Raw genomic sequence first — 14,554 nt, 5'->3', positions numbered from 1 at the left:
CCTAGCCACTTAGTCCCCAGTCTGTAGCAGTGCCTGGGATTCTTCCATTCTAAGTGCAGGACTCTGCACTTGTCCTTGTTGAACTGGAATTTTCCTTGTACTTAACAATAATACTGAGCTCTTACATAGTTAACAAAGCTGTGTGAACTCATCACCTTCTTCATTTGCTTGTATGTTGTATCCGCAATCCCATCCTCTTTCTTTTGTGTTTCAACTAAGTCCTTCATGACGGGAATGGTCTCTTGTGGTGGGCACTGTCCAGACACAACGGGGCCTTGTTTCGAAATGGGGCCTTTGGCTGCTATTATAATATAATATAAATATTTACTACTAACCCCCCTGTGGCTTTGAATCTCTCAGGGAGAGCGAGCAGTTTAGGGAGATGCTTTAAAGAATCTAAATTAGGGAAGTTACAATGTGCCTGAGGAGTCAATCTCAGAAATATTAGGCTGCTGTAAAATACTGGCCCAGACTGTGCCACTCTCACAACGAGTAGTATCTTACTTTTCAAGTAATCCCCTGGATTACAATGGCGCTGAGTGTGCAGTAAAGAACTACTCAACATAAGTAAGGTCATGAGTAATGGCTCTTTGGTGCTGAGTGCAGAGATTATGTTTAAATTGTCTTGGCATATTCATACAAAGGAACTGTCTAAATTTACAGTTCTAGTTGCAAAGGGTGTGGTCAGATCCTTGTCTGGCTTGTTAAATTGCTTCTCTGTCAGGGCTCTGGCAAAGGGTTTGGGGAATCCTGTTCCTTCACAGTCAAGCAGCATTCCATTCCATGTAGAATATAGCCTTTCAGGTGAGTACTCTATTGACCTCTATTTTAAATACAGATATATCGATTCCACTGCAATTATAGGACTCTACATAAGAGTTTAAAATTTGGTATCTGCAAGCACTTGATCATTTGAGCTTAGAAACTCTGGTGCTAAAACATTCACCTAACACAACAGAAGGGTACAAGCACCAGTGCAGTAAGTTTATTTTAAAATTCAAGCAACTATTCAAAATAAGTTTCTTTGCAACACTCAGATAGTTCAATGCCTGGGTCATCTTTGCTGAAGCCACACCTTTGGAAGGTGTGCCACCTATTATGTCATTAGGGAAGTTCAGAGAAGCGGGTAGGAGTTCTTCCTCCCCTTCTCTTTCTGCTTCCCACCTTATCTAACATTGTGACCTCTTTACAAACAAAATACATCGCTATTTCAGGCCCAATCACATAGTTCTACTGACATGGGGCCATATCTTCTGCTCCTATGTGATCCATGGTAGGAATGGACCTAATGCAAAATATCAGCTGAAGTGGACCAGTTTGCATAAAAAGAGATGGATCCAAGAGATGAATTTAGCCTATTGTTATTATCTTGGTTAGCCATGTTAATCCCCTTGCTTTTTCATTTAGGCTATCCATTTTATTTTTATTTACATTTTTATCCAAGGAATATGAAAGATAGTTCCAATCTGACCAGTTCTCCCGCCCCCAGCTTCATCTTTGATTGAGCCGTCTCTCTGATAAAATACCAGAAGAGGTGGAGGAAAAATATTGTGCTGTATCAACATGAGATCCTTCTTTCCCTTTGGTGAAATTAGCATTTGCTCCCTCCAGTCCTGCTGAAATCTCTTGTCTAACAGAAGGTAAGCCTGAATTCTCTTGTGTGGACATTTACAAATCTGTCCATGGCATTGAAAAACTATTGCCATGGTTAAATCTTCAGATACCTCCAATATTTGTCATTTCTTCTAAGAAATCTTTGCTGTCACTATATCCCAGGAAATCCCATCTCCTTAATCTTGTTTTCCTTATTTATCATTAAGCCCAGCTCCCAATAACAATCTGCCTATGGGAATAAAATAACTCTTTAGAATGATCTACAATTAACATCTCCTCTATGTATCCCTAAAGACTTCAGCTAGGGATACCATTGTTTTCATTATCACAGTAATCTCATGGGGGAAATTAAAAGGCAAAAATCACCAAAATTACTCAGCTCCCTCATTGATGGTGCACCAATCAACCTGCACATCACACTTCTCGACCTTGTAGTCTGCCTGTGTGTGACAGCCATCAAAATGTGTGACCAAAATGTGGGACATGTGTTTTGTTGCATGTCTTGCCATAATTGGCAGATCAGAACAGTTTATTAAAAAAACAAAAACAAACAAAAAATGTTGTGTTTTGAAGGATGCTTCGTCACTGTGTGAATTAAATGAGACTGTTTTCCAGACTGTTAAAATAGGGATCATTTGAGGAGTGGTTTCCCTGCTCACACTGGGGCTGTGGATTTGGGGAGAAGGTTCTTACCTGGGCTTCTTCTGGGGCACCAAGGAGAGAGGTATTTGGTTAAGTGGGTGGTCTCTACCCAGGCGACCCCCAAATTCAGTTAATGTTGCCCTCATGCTACCTATACACTTATACTAAACCAATACAATACACGTAACGCTGCTGGTCCTACAAGCAGGACCAGGTGCTGCAGGTTTGTATAATTTTTGGTGGTGCCCAAAACGGGTCCAAGTCCTGCCCCCGCCCACCCCCCACCTGCCTTGTAAGCCGATATATATTTTTTAAAATACTGTAAAAATGGACTGGAAACAGTAAGCATTTAACAGTTTCCCTATATTGAACAATGTGTGTGTGGGGGAGGGTGGATGAGGGCTCTGGCTGGGGTTGAGGGCTCTGGGGTGGGTCTGGGGATGAGGGGTTTGGGGTGTGGGAGGGTGCTCAGGGCTAAGGCAGAGGGTTGGGGTGTGGAGGGATGAGGGATCTGGCTGGGGGTGAGGGGTTGGGGGGTGAGAGGGGGCTCAGAGCTAGGGCAGAGGGTTTGGGTGCAGGAGGGGTGGGCTCTGGGGTGGGGCAGGGCTGGGGATGAGGAGTTGGGGTGCAGGCAGGCTGTCACGAGGCTGGGGCCAGAGAGGAGGACTCCACAGTCTCCCTAGCCCTCTCCCCCACAGCAGAACACTTACCTGGCACTGGCACTGCATATGCTACTAGAGGCCAGGCCCCTCTCAGGTCCAGGAAGCCCCCTGGCCCCCCTGTGGTGCGTGCCAGGTGTGGGGCAAAGGCTGCCTTCATGTGTGTGCTGCCTCCTCTCCTCCCTCAGCCTGCTGCTGGCACAGCTCCCTTTTATAGCCAGCAGCAGCAGCGATCATCGAGGGAGTGCAGCGCGGAGCAGCAGGGCAGCCACCTGCTGCCCAGGGCACAAGCAGGGATGCTCCGGGGGAGGCATGCGGGGGTGACGGGAGGGGCCAGGGATGCTCCAGAGGAGTCACGCGGGGCAGCAGGTGGGGCCAAGGAAGAGACCCAGCCCTGAACATTGGTGGAACCGGGCCCCCGTGACCTGAATTTGCTGGAGCATGGGCACCATGGGCCCATATAACTCACTGCCCCTGAGCAGGACTCCATTACTGCTACCCTATTGCCCTCCTGGGCCTAGAGGCCCTTAGCCTCTTTTCTGGCAGCTTTGGGCTCCACACTCCCCTTTGTCTCAGGTGGATAAAAAAGTTTACTGCCTAAGTTAAAGTTCTTTATCCATCTTTAATAAAATGACTTAATGTTTCACACATAATGTTTCAATACGTACATGCAATTAAAAAGATAGCAACTTTACCTTTGTTAGTACACACACAAATTCAATAGCCCCAGTCCTCACCTGTACCAAAGTTGCTTTGCACCATGCTGGCAAGGAAATCACCAGTGGCTACTTATGGAGAGATCATTCCACTATAGGCACAGTCAGTTTAATGACTCCTACGCAACCCATTGCATTTGGAGTGGTGAGTGTTGGGTGTGGCTAATGGGAAGGGGACATGGCCATGTTTTCCTGGAATCCCAGCAATATCCGTCTTCTATTATGTATTCTTGGGGCCTTTGGCAGTCATCTTAAATTAGAACAGTCTGAAGGCTACTCTAAATTATGCCAGGGGACTGATCTGGGGTATAGCTGGCCCAGAAATAAGGAGCACAAAAGCGTCTTACAGCTCCGCTTCTGAGCTGTATTGTCTGCTTCTCAGCCACAGCCAAAGACTGGGCCAATACATTTGGTAAGGCACAATTATTAACTCACAGAATACTTATTTAAAAGATGCTAAACTACATATTTAATTACTTTCATCCACATGCGTAATTCCCCACTCAGTGTAGTAATGTAACAAAATTTATATTGGTATTTCAGAGGTGCCGGCACTGTCTGACTCTAGAAGTACTCAGAGGCTACATCTATACTGATACCTGGACGGGGTACAGGGCCGTCTGTATGCTTGCACATATACCCATGCCTCTGCTGAGTGTCCACATAAACTGTGCTGGACACAGGTACACACTCTGTAGGTACCTGGGTACATCCCCACCCACTCTGCCTTCTTTTGGTGCATGAGGTTAGCTCTAGCGTTTCAGGATCCATACCCCAGAGTTGTGTGCATGAGAGGAGAGGATCTAGGATTCACCTTGCTGTGTGTGGGAGGTACTGTAGACAGCTTTGCACATTTGATGATGGCACCACCCACTCACTCTTCTCTCCTGCCCAACTTGGTCGAAGACGTAGAACAAGTGACTGATGATGCATTTCTGCTCCTGCGGAACAAATGTGTGTGTGTGTTGGACACAACCCAAAAGAATCAAGGGTGAATGGACTTGGACCCTTCTCAAAAGCTGAAAACAGATGACCAAGACAGTGACTAATCCACTGTTACTCCAAGACACATAGACACAGGACACTGATGGTCCTGTGACTGTATGTCCATGGGTGGACCATCACTTCTGGACCAGGAGAACCAGCATAGTGTGGTGGGATCATATCATCTTTGAAAGCTGACAGGATGACCAGTGGCTGCAGAACTTCAGCATGAGAAAGTAGACCTTCATACAGCTCTGTGAGTAACTGGCCTCAATCCTACCATAGCAGAGTACTAATTTCCAAAGACCCAAACCGGCACAGAAGCAGGTGGCTATTGCCCTCTGGGAGCTGGCAATACCAGACAGCTACTGGTCAGCTGCAAATCACTTCAGGGGGGGGAAGTCCACTGTTGGAACTGGTGCAAGATTCAACACTCATCTATGCTTGGGTGGTCTCCATCACCAAAGTACCAAAAATGATCACTGGGTTCCAGAGAATGAGGTTTCCAAACTGCGTGGGGGCCATCAATCGAACCTACATCCCTCTACTTTGCCCACCAAAAGGCACAAGTGAGTGCATCAATCAAAAAGGTTACTCCTCACTCATTCTTCAAGGCGTAGTGGACCACAAAGTCGGATTTATGAACACTAACATTGGACACATGGGAAAGATTAATGATGCCAAGGTGAAGAAGAGACCGGGACTGCCATGGGGGTCCTCTGTTTCAGCATCATGGTGGACTGTAGATGCAGTAGAAGGAGGAGGAGCTGGAGAAGAAGGTGCCAGTTCCCAGATACAGGAGCAGCTTTTGTGCAAGCAGAACCCAGTTTCATTCCTCTATCACTTGTACCAGGGATTGCAAAAGGGCATACTCCCAGTCCCTCTGGGCAAGTTCTATGAGTCCTGCCCCAGGAACCAGATAATGAATGCCTCGTCTTTGAAAAAAATGTTCCTTCTGCTGCATAGCCTGTTCCTCCTACTCAGTAACCTGTTTTTCCCTTTCCCTCATAAAGGGAAATTGTTCCTGGCTCCTTCTGGTGATCCCAATGACCAGATCTTCCAGTATCCTTTTCTGTCCGCTCCTACTATTCCTGGGCAGAATGGGTTAGAATCATAGAATCATAGAATATCAGGGTTGGAAGGGACCCCAGAAGGTCATCTAGTCCAACCCCCTGCTCAAAGCAGGACCAAGTCCCAGTTAAATCATCCCAGCCAGGGCTTTGTCAAGCCTGACCTTAAAAACCTCTAAGGAAGGAGATTCTACCACCTCCCTAGGTAACGCATTCCAGTGTTTCACCACCCTCTTAGTGAAAAAGTTTTTCCTAATATCCAATCTAAACCTCCCCCATTGCAACTTGAGACCATTACTCCTCGTTCTGTCATCTGCTACCATTGAGAACAGTCTAGAGCCATCCTCTTTGAAACCCCCTTTCAGGTAGTTGAAAGCAGCTATCAAATCCCCCCTCATTCTTCTCTTCTGCAGACTAAACAATCCCAGCTCCCTCAGCCTCTCCTCATAAGTCATGTGCTCTAGACCCCTAATCATTTTCGTTGCCCTTCGTTGTACTCTTTCCAATTTATCCACATCCTTCCTGTAGTGTGGGGCCCAAAACTGGACACAGTACTCCAGATGAGTCAGCTGGATATGACTGGATATGAGTCAGCAGTGTGCCCTTGTTGCCAAGAAGGCCAATGGCATTTTGGGATGTATAAGTAGGGGCATAGCGAGCAGATCGAGGGACGTGATCGTTCCCCTCTATTCGACACTGGTGAGGCCTCATCTGGAGTACTGTGTCCAGTTTTGGGCCCCACACTACAGGAAGGATGTGGATAAATTGGAAAGAGTACAACGAAGGGCAACGAAAATGATTAGGGGTCTAGAGCACATGACTTATGAGGAGAGGCTGAGGGAGCTGGGATTGTTTAGTCTGCAGAAGAGAAGAATGAGGGGGGATTTGATAGCTGCTTTCAACTACCTGAAAGGGGGTTTCAAAGAGGATGGCTCTAGACTGTTCTCAATGGTAGCAGATGACAGAACGAGGAGTAATGGTCTCAAGTTGCAATGGGGGAGGTTTAGATTGGATATTAGGAAAAACTTTTTCACTAAGAGGGTGGTGAAACACTGGAATGCGTTACCTAGGGAGGTGGTAGAATCTCCTTCCTTAGAGGTTTTTAAGGTCAGGCTTGACAAAGCCCTGGCTGGGATGATTTAACTGGGACTTGGTCCTGCTTTGAGCAGGGGGTTGGACTAGATGACCTTCTGGGGTCCCTTCCAACCCTGATATTCTATGATTCTATGATTCTATGAGGCCTCACCAGTGTCGAATAGAGGGGAACGATCACGTCCCTCGATCTGCTCGCTATGCCCCTACTTATACATCCCAAAATGCCATTGGCCTTCTTGGCAACAAGGGCACACTGCTGACTCATATCCAGCTTCTCGTCCACTGTCACCCCTAGGTCCTTTTCCGCAGAACTGCTGCCGAGCCATTCGGTCCCTAGTCTGTAGCGGTGCATTGGATTCTTCCATCCTAAGTGCAGGACCCTGCACTTATCCTTATTGAACCTCACTCTGCTCAGCCGAAGGTCCTTCCAATTCAATCACAAAAACAGCATTATATTTTTTCTTCTCTTGGAAAGTGGGCAAGAAATCCCCCATGATAACATAACTTTTGCTGTGAAATGCCACAATATTGATACTTTTCAGCATTTCAGGAATGCGATTGTTTCGGTATCCTTGGTTCTCAGAGAACTTTTGCAGCTGCCTAGAAAGGAGTACCTGCTGAGACTGGTAGGTAGCATGAACTATTTTTTTTAAAATGTAATGTCACAAAGTATGTGATGGGGCCAGTGCATGCATTTGTTTCAGGGGCAACATTAACCGTTCTCATTTTCTTCTTTTCAGTTTGGCTATCATTTGGTGAACACAGCACTTTTGAAAGTACTAGACTGGAAAAGGGACGTAGTTTTCCAGTCCTATGATGGGATCCAGCAGCCTGAGAGATGCTTGTGCTATTTGCCACCCCCCTATAAATCACTGAATGCAGGTGTTTGGTGAGCTATGAAGGTGGACCAAGAAAACCTGTGCTACCCTTGAGTCTTAAGAACCAGTTGGAGTTCCTGCTGTACCAGAAGTTTGCTGACATATGCTTATGGGAATGGGAAGCAATCCAAATGGAAATAAACTACATTCTAAGCTAACAGATGGAGACTGCATGGAGGGACATAAGCAAACCACTTCAAATGCCCACCCGTTCCCAAACCAGTCCCTGCAGCATCAGGAAATCTGGCTCCTTGATCCAGCGAAGACCAGAGAAAGGAACAGGGAAAGAAAGGATGATACTGCAGCTGTACTGTGTGCCATGGACTTTCCGATCAAGACTGTAAGTCATACACTTCCCCACTGCAAAGGGACACTGCATTGTGTTTGTGCCACTGCCGCAGCAGATCCCTCACCTACCACCCTTTCTCCTGGCTTGTGTGGCATGGCTGCAATTGGAAAGATGCCAGCCACCGGAGCATGGGAATGCTTGAAAACTTTTTTACTGTAACAGAGGACCGCTATCACATTCTTTGGAGAAGCAAAGGTTCCCCTTCTCCTTTCCATGCGTAACTGGTCCTGGTACTAAGCCTCCTCCCCCACCCCCTTCTGAGTGGCTCCCGTTTGCAAGGTGTGTGTGTATGTGAGGAGAGAGGGGTGTTACTGTAGTGAAAGTCTGATCTTGAAGGAGCAGAAAACAGCTGCAACTTTAGAGAACAATTAAACTTGCACAAATGTTCCGTCCCCAAACCAGCCCTTTCCACTCCCTCCATCACTGTCAGCCAACAAACACACAAACCCAGGGGCAATGTGATAGTTCGCTGATCATCTGTTCTACAGCTTCCACCAAAAGAAAAGCTTTACAGTGGTTTCAATAGAATGTTGAATTTTCAGTTGTGCCTGGGTCGGGGTCCTTTGTTGGAGGGGAGGGGCAGAAGGGATGGCCTTCCAGCCTGCACACAGCTTTGGAGAAAGAAGGAAGTGATGTTGGTGGGGAGGGTGCGGTTTTACCTTACCAGCCTCAGGTTCCAATTCCTACTGAGTCTCAAGGTCCTCCTTGCTTGTCAGGAGGGGCTTGCTCAACCTGCTCCTCTGGATAGAGATGCAGGATAGCAATACTCCTTTTTCTTCCTGGACTCTTCCTCTGTGTTTCCCACTCACTCCACACCCTGGCCTTCATCGGCATCCTGTCGGACAATGAGGCCAGCAGGACTGAAAAGGGGTGGTGCGTCACCTCAGCCTCTGTACTGGGTGCACTGGAGAGCACCTGGTCCAGCTCCTTGAAGAGTAGGCACGTTGGAGGACCCCTCCTGGAGTGACTGCTGGAGTCTTTTGCCCTCCGGTACCAGGCCAGTGATTTATCCGTTCCCAGCACTGCGCTGGAGTATGAAGAATGCCCACTGAAAATTCCCAGTAGAGGTGTAAGTTCCTGGTGCTGCAGGAGAAGTCATGGAGGACAGTGAACTCTAAACACACATTTATCAGGATCCAGGTACTGCGAAGGCAAGTAGAGTAAAGACACTCCCGAACCCTGCAGGGATCTGTACTCACCCAAACAGTGTTTGCTCTTCTACACTACTGCTTTTAGCAGTGTAGTGTCCTGCTACCTCAGTGCTGCTGGATTCTTTCTCTGCTGCAGGGAAAGGTTCCAGCAGAGGGGAAAGACTCGGGCAGCAGGAACGCAGTGGGGAAAGACTCCAATAGCCTTCTGCTTCAGGACAATTTCCTTGTGGGGAGGAAAAGCTCCAGCAGCAACATATTGCAGAGAAAGGCTCTGGCAGCCTTTCCAATTTGCCTCCTACCTGCTAGAGCCTTTCACTACACTTGTGTAGCTATACACCACAATGTAGACATTGCCTGCTTTTCACCGTGGTGTGTACCTACACATTCCGTACATGTCATCCCTTGAGGTGTGAAGTGTAGACGAAGCCCAAGCCACAAGCACACATTTCTGATCTCAGATGTTGATATAGAATGTCTACAATGGCCTGCTTTAAATACCACTGATGTCAAAGGGAGTATTTCTAATGATTTCAGACAGCTTTGGATCAGACCATAAGAAGAGGAGTTGACTGGAGAACTGTATTAACTGGCGTACTTTTGGACAGTCCCATCACACATTACTGTTTGACTCATTTCAATGTTTATATAATTTGGTAAGAATTTAAGAAACTGTAGCATTTATAATTTGTGGACAATTTATAATGTAGCATATACAGTGTTGATCAAACTATTGCTAAAGTGGCTGACTGAGATGTTTTCTTTCCCCATTCTTTGGCTTGTTTAAAACATCAATGATTACACATTTAAATATCCACATTCTACTACTGAAGTCTGTAAAGTACAACTGCTTGTTTACCAACCACTATATAATTTATAAACAAACTCCTGTAGCAATTTTTTAAATTGAGTATCCATTTTTCTTAAGTCACCCTTTATATTTGTTTCCAAGTATATGTTCACTAAAATTCAACAACTTTTCCATGGACCTGATCCAAATCAGATGGAAGTCAACAGGAATCTTTCCACCAACTTCAGTGGCCATTGGACTAAACCACACACAAAGAACACATTTATTGGTATTCAAACTTCTTACACATGGTCAGAGTTCAAGTTGCTGTTTCTAATGAGGTGCGAGTATATTTACTGAAATATGAATGAGAGAGGAAGTGACTTTTTAGAATTTAAGAACCTTAACTCAGGATTTTCTGTTTTTCTTTTTTAAAAAATGGAGTTCATTAACTTTAATCCCATGCAAACACACGCCTGGATTTTCCAGGCCATCAAGTCTACTTTGCTCACCCAGAGCACCACTATGCCTGGCTCTTCACTGTTGCAAGCTCTCTGCGGGACCCAATGTCAGTTGGAGCAGATAACCCACAGCTCTAACTTTTACCAGGGCTAAGCAGCTCAGGATCAGGGTGTTGCAACCAGCTCCCTGACAATCCCCTCTCTTGGGAGAGGTGGTGAATCTGCAGCAGAGTTTTTGTATTTGAATTCCCATTTTTGCGGGAGGATTAAATGAAGAACCAGGATCAAAGTGATAACACATTTTCATTTCTTATTCATGCTTATTTGTGTGTATTGACTGAAGCATCAAGCACAATAAAGGAAATGATTTCCAACATTTGTGAACACTTTACTACCCAGATGTTTACTATGGGAGTCTTAACTAGCAGCAAATATACAGTGCCAGTATAATGGTATGGAAGAGTTTATCCAAAACCAGCTGTGCATGTACAGCACTGACATTATGGTAACAAGCGAGTGGATGTGAAGCTGCACATATATAGTTTTCGTATTATGTTAAGACAAGAGCTGATATGAAACCCGCTTGGCATGTGTACCCTGACCATTATAGTAAGGGAGTACTGGTGTAAAACTATTTGTTTGTGTATAGACCCATCAAAACCCAGCCTGGACCCATCTAATAAGCAGTGTGTTTGGGGAGGAAATATTTGATTTTCATATAAATTCAAGACAATGGCCCTATTCTTAGTTACACTAATGCCATTTTATGGCTCTCTGGTAGCATAAAGAGACTTTAAAATGAGCAGATATTATCCCTTGAGAATATCCCCTCTGCTGGGGGCTTTCCAGCTGGTAGACAGGCTCTACCCTAGCCCTGTACCCAGCACAGGGGATGGACTGGGATATGGCCAGAGCACACTGCACAATGGTTGTTGTTCTTTGCTTCCCAGGGCCCACGGGAACCAGAATACAGGTTAGAGAAGCCCCAAAGATGTTCTAATTTACATCAAAAGCTAGACAGGGCCCTGCATTGGCTCAGAATATGAGACGCATGAAGTTGATATAGAGAGCTGTAATGGAATAACTAAGAATCCAGCCCAATAAGTCCCTAGTTTAACATTTTGTTTTCAATGCAACCTTAATTATGGAGTCACAGCCAGCACCACAATAATAATTATATATATTACAGCAACTGTAAAGCGTGGGAATGTAACATACACAACAGCAACTCACCTGTTCTGGCATCAGGATGCAGCCATTGCCTCAGTTTCCTCTCTGGCTGACCAGTTTATTTGAGTTTGTTAGAGAATTGGTGCCCTTGGGCCAAAATAAGTGTTCTTCTTTTCTGGAGCAAACTAAGGGAGCATAAATAAGACCAGGACTCCCTCAGCCCTCCTTAAGCTCAACCAAAAATCATGGGATAGCTATGTGTCCCAACCCCAAGATTACATAGCTACCCTTTTTCCCAAGATCACTTCCTTTCATGCCTGTCACTCGTCATATCTCAATCACCTCCACACCAGGAGATCCAACTACCAGCTTGGCCTCTTCCAATGAGCTCAAAACCCCTCCTATATCCTTTGCCTAGAGAGATCCCCACAGTTTACTGTCACCGTGGCTCTTTACCTAGCCACACCAGGTTTTACCAAAGCATTGGTCTTTCTTTAGGTAACCACAGACTGGCTCTCAAACTCATCAGTCTCACTGGTCTGAGAGAGGTTGCCTTTTATAACCTGTCCATTTCCTATCATGCATTACAGCCCAGCCTACAATTACCAGACATCTCTCTGGGAACTACAATGTGCAGAATTCTCTACTTCTCCAGGCCAGAATTCAGAGCAGGATGGTCTGGATCCAGACCTGTCCTTCGAAAGACAGACTGTCCTGTTACAAGTTACAACTATATACATATACACAAATATATTGAATAAATATATATGCAACTCCATATTTTATACTTGCACTATGTGGTGAACTGATACTATACTGGTGTTTTCCAGCTGACTGCCCACTCATAATGATTTCTAAAGTATAAAGAGGAGATTCACAGAGTCACAGATTTTAAGACCTGACCTTCTGCATAACCGAGACCATAGAATTTCACCCAACGCTTTCTATATCTAAATAAAATAAATAAACAAATAAATAAATAATACCTAGCTCTTCTATAGATCTTTTCATCAATAGATCTCAAATCTCTTTAAAAGTGAGGTAAGTATTATTAGCCACATTTTACACAGGGGGAAACTGAAGTGTATTTAACCAATAAGGACCGATAGAATATATTTTCAACAATTTCTAAGTGTGCTTTAAGTTATGAACATGCTCAAATACTTTTCTGAAATGGGACCAGTGTCTTGCTATTTGCTTGGATAATGCCTAGCACCTTATGAGCACTAACATAATAAAAATAATAAAATAATATTAATAAATAACAGTACACTAAAGACCTGATTTTTTGAGGTGACGGGCCCCCACGATTCCAGTTTAAATTAACAGGAGCTGAAAGCTCAGCACCTCTGAAAATCAGGCCTTAAAATAATTTGGTTTGACTACATGGAGAAGCAGGCAGAACCTGCTTTTAATTAACATGACAAAAAATACTTTCTTTTTACTTTGGGTGGCAGCATGGTCTAGTGGACAGGGCACTGGACTAGGAGCCAGGACAACTGAGTTCTATTCCCAAATTGCCCAATGACTGCTGAATGATCTAGATCAAATAGCCTTCTCTGTTTCTCTTTCCACTTTTATCTTGCCTATTTTTAAGCTCTTCAGGGCAAAGCCTCTCTCTTATTACATATATATAGCTACCACTATAAAGCCCCAGTCTCATTTGTGATCTCTAGCCACTATCAGAATTCAAATAATAAAAACAATGTATAGATATAGATGTATGTAATTATATATTGTGAGAAAAATCACATTTGATTTTAGAAATGTTTCTCTACATATAAAATATATTATGCTTTACTTATTTTAATATTATTTTTCAATACCAAGACTAATTTATGCTGACACGGTCATCTATCAGATGGTTATTATATAATGTTATTATATAATATATAATATAATATGTGGTAGTTCCCAGTGGTCCAATCAGGGATTGGGATCCCAGTGTTCTAGGTGATGTACAAACACTATGAAGATGAAGACATAACTGCTCCCTAGAAAAGTTTAGGATCTATCTGTTTTAAAGAACTGTCTTATTACAATTGTGTGCAGGGAATATTTCTCCATAGGACCATGTGTGAGCTTTTTTGGTTAACTGCGGAAAGACATTAAGAAAGAAAGACTTACTTTGTTTTGGTAAGTGTTGACTAGATGCGCAAAATTTGCACAGGTCTCAACATCTGCAATCTACATGCACAAAAAACACATTTACACATTAATATACGTGGGTGTTTCTATTGCTACAAAATCATGCATTTGTACTTTAATGGTATCTGTTGTATTTGTGCACAAATATGATCAGCTGCACTGTGGACACATGCATGCGTGAAGAGCCCACCACCCAATTACTCATTGGGGGTCTTTCACTCATGCATGCAGGCCTCTTTGCTTGATCCCCAATATCTGAGAGAACCTCCCTTGAGCACCAATATTTGTGCATGCACACTTGTGTGCCAAGCCCATCACCAAAGCCCAGTATTTGTGTGCGTGCCCAGTCCTGCACATACACTCATTGGCACGATGGTGGTTGCTGGGGGCCCTATGCAGGTGGGAGCAGAGGAAATGGCTGTCTCTCCCTTTGCACTGTTTACCTAGTCACACAATGATGAAATATAAAATCACAGGGAAGCCCCAGAACTCCTCATTAAAATCACGCTTGGAAGTGTCAGGGGATGGGGCTCCAGAGCACAGACCTCAGCAGCGTATGTCCCTCCCTCACCACCAGACAATGGGAGGAGTCACCACCAAGGCCCCAGAACATCACGACAGGGGAAAGGGAGAGCAGGGGGAAGGCTGGTTCATTGCGTTCCTCAGGGCTGGGGAAGAGAACGCCTGCGCCTGCACACAGCCCTCTTGCGCTTGCGTAGAAGCTTTTGGTGTCGTAACCAATCTTGGCCCTCTTCCCGCCCCTTTGTGACACTGGCTTGATGATGGGCACGCAGTTATCCAATGGATATGGGCTTTGCCGCTCAAACGGC

The 14,554-nt window shown here is 44.8% G+C and overlaps 1 protein-coding gene across 2 annotated transcripts in view; it reads right to left on the bottom strand.

The window, feature by feature from the left end:
- USP7 (ubiquitin specific peptidase 7) overlaps window positions 1–14,401 on the bottom strand; it is a 196,380-nt gene extending 181,979 nt beyond the window's left edge. The window contains exons 1-2 of one of the 2 annotated variants that reach the window (XM_043494182.1): window positions 14,270–14,401; window positions 13,704–13,763 (exon numbers count right to left, since the gene is read on the bottom strand). The gene's annotated coding sequence lies outside the window, so the exon portion shown is untranslated. The remainder of the gene's footprint in view (window positions 1–13,703; window positions 13,764–14,269) is intronic. The other variant, XM_043494181.1, reaches the window with a different exon arrangement.
- Between the last annotated feature and the right edge of the window lie 153 nt (window positions 14,402–14,554).

The sequence above is a fragment of the Dermochelys coriacea genome, chromosome 10 (genome assembly GCF_009764565.3).
Source record: "Dermochelys coriacea isolate rDerCor1 chromosome 10, rDerCor1.pri.v4, whole genome shotgun sequence".
Classification (NCBI taxonomy): Eukaryota; Metazoa; Chordata; order Testudines; family Dermochelyidae; genus Dermochelys; species Dermochelys coriacea.
Note: the sequence above shows the minus strand (reverse complement) of the source record. Positions and strands in the feature narration are given on the sequence as shown.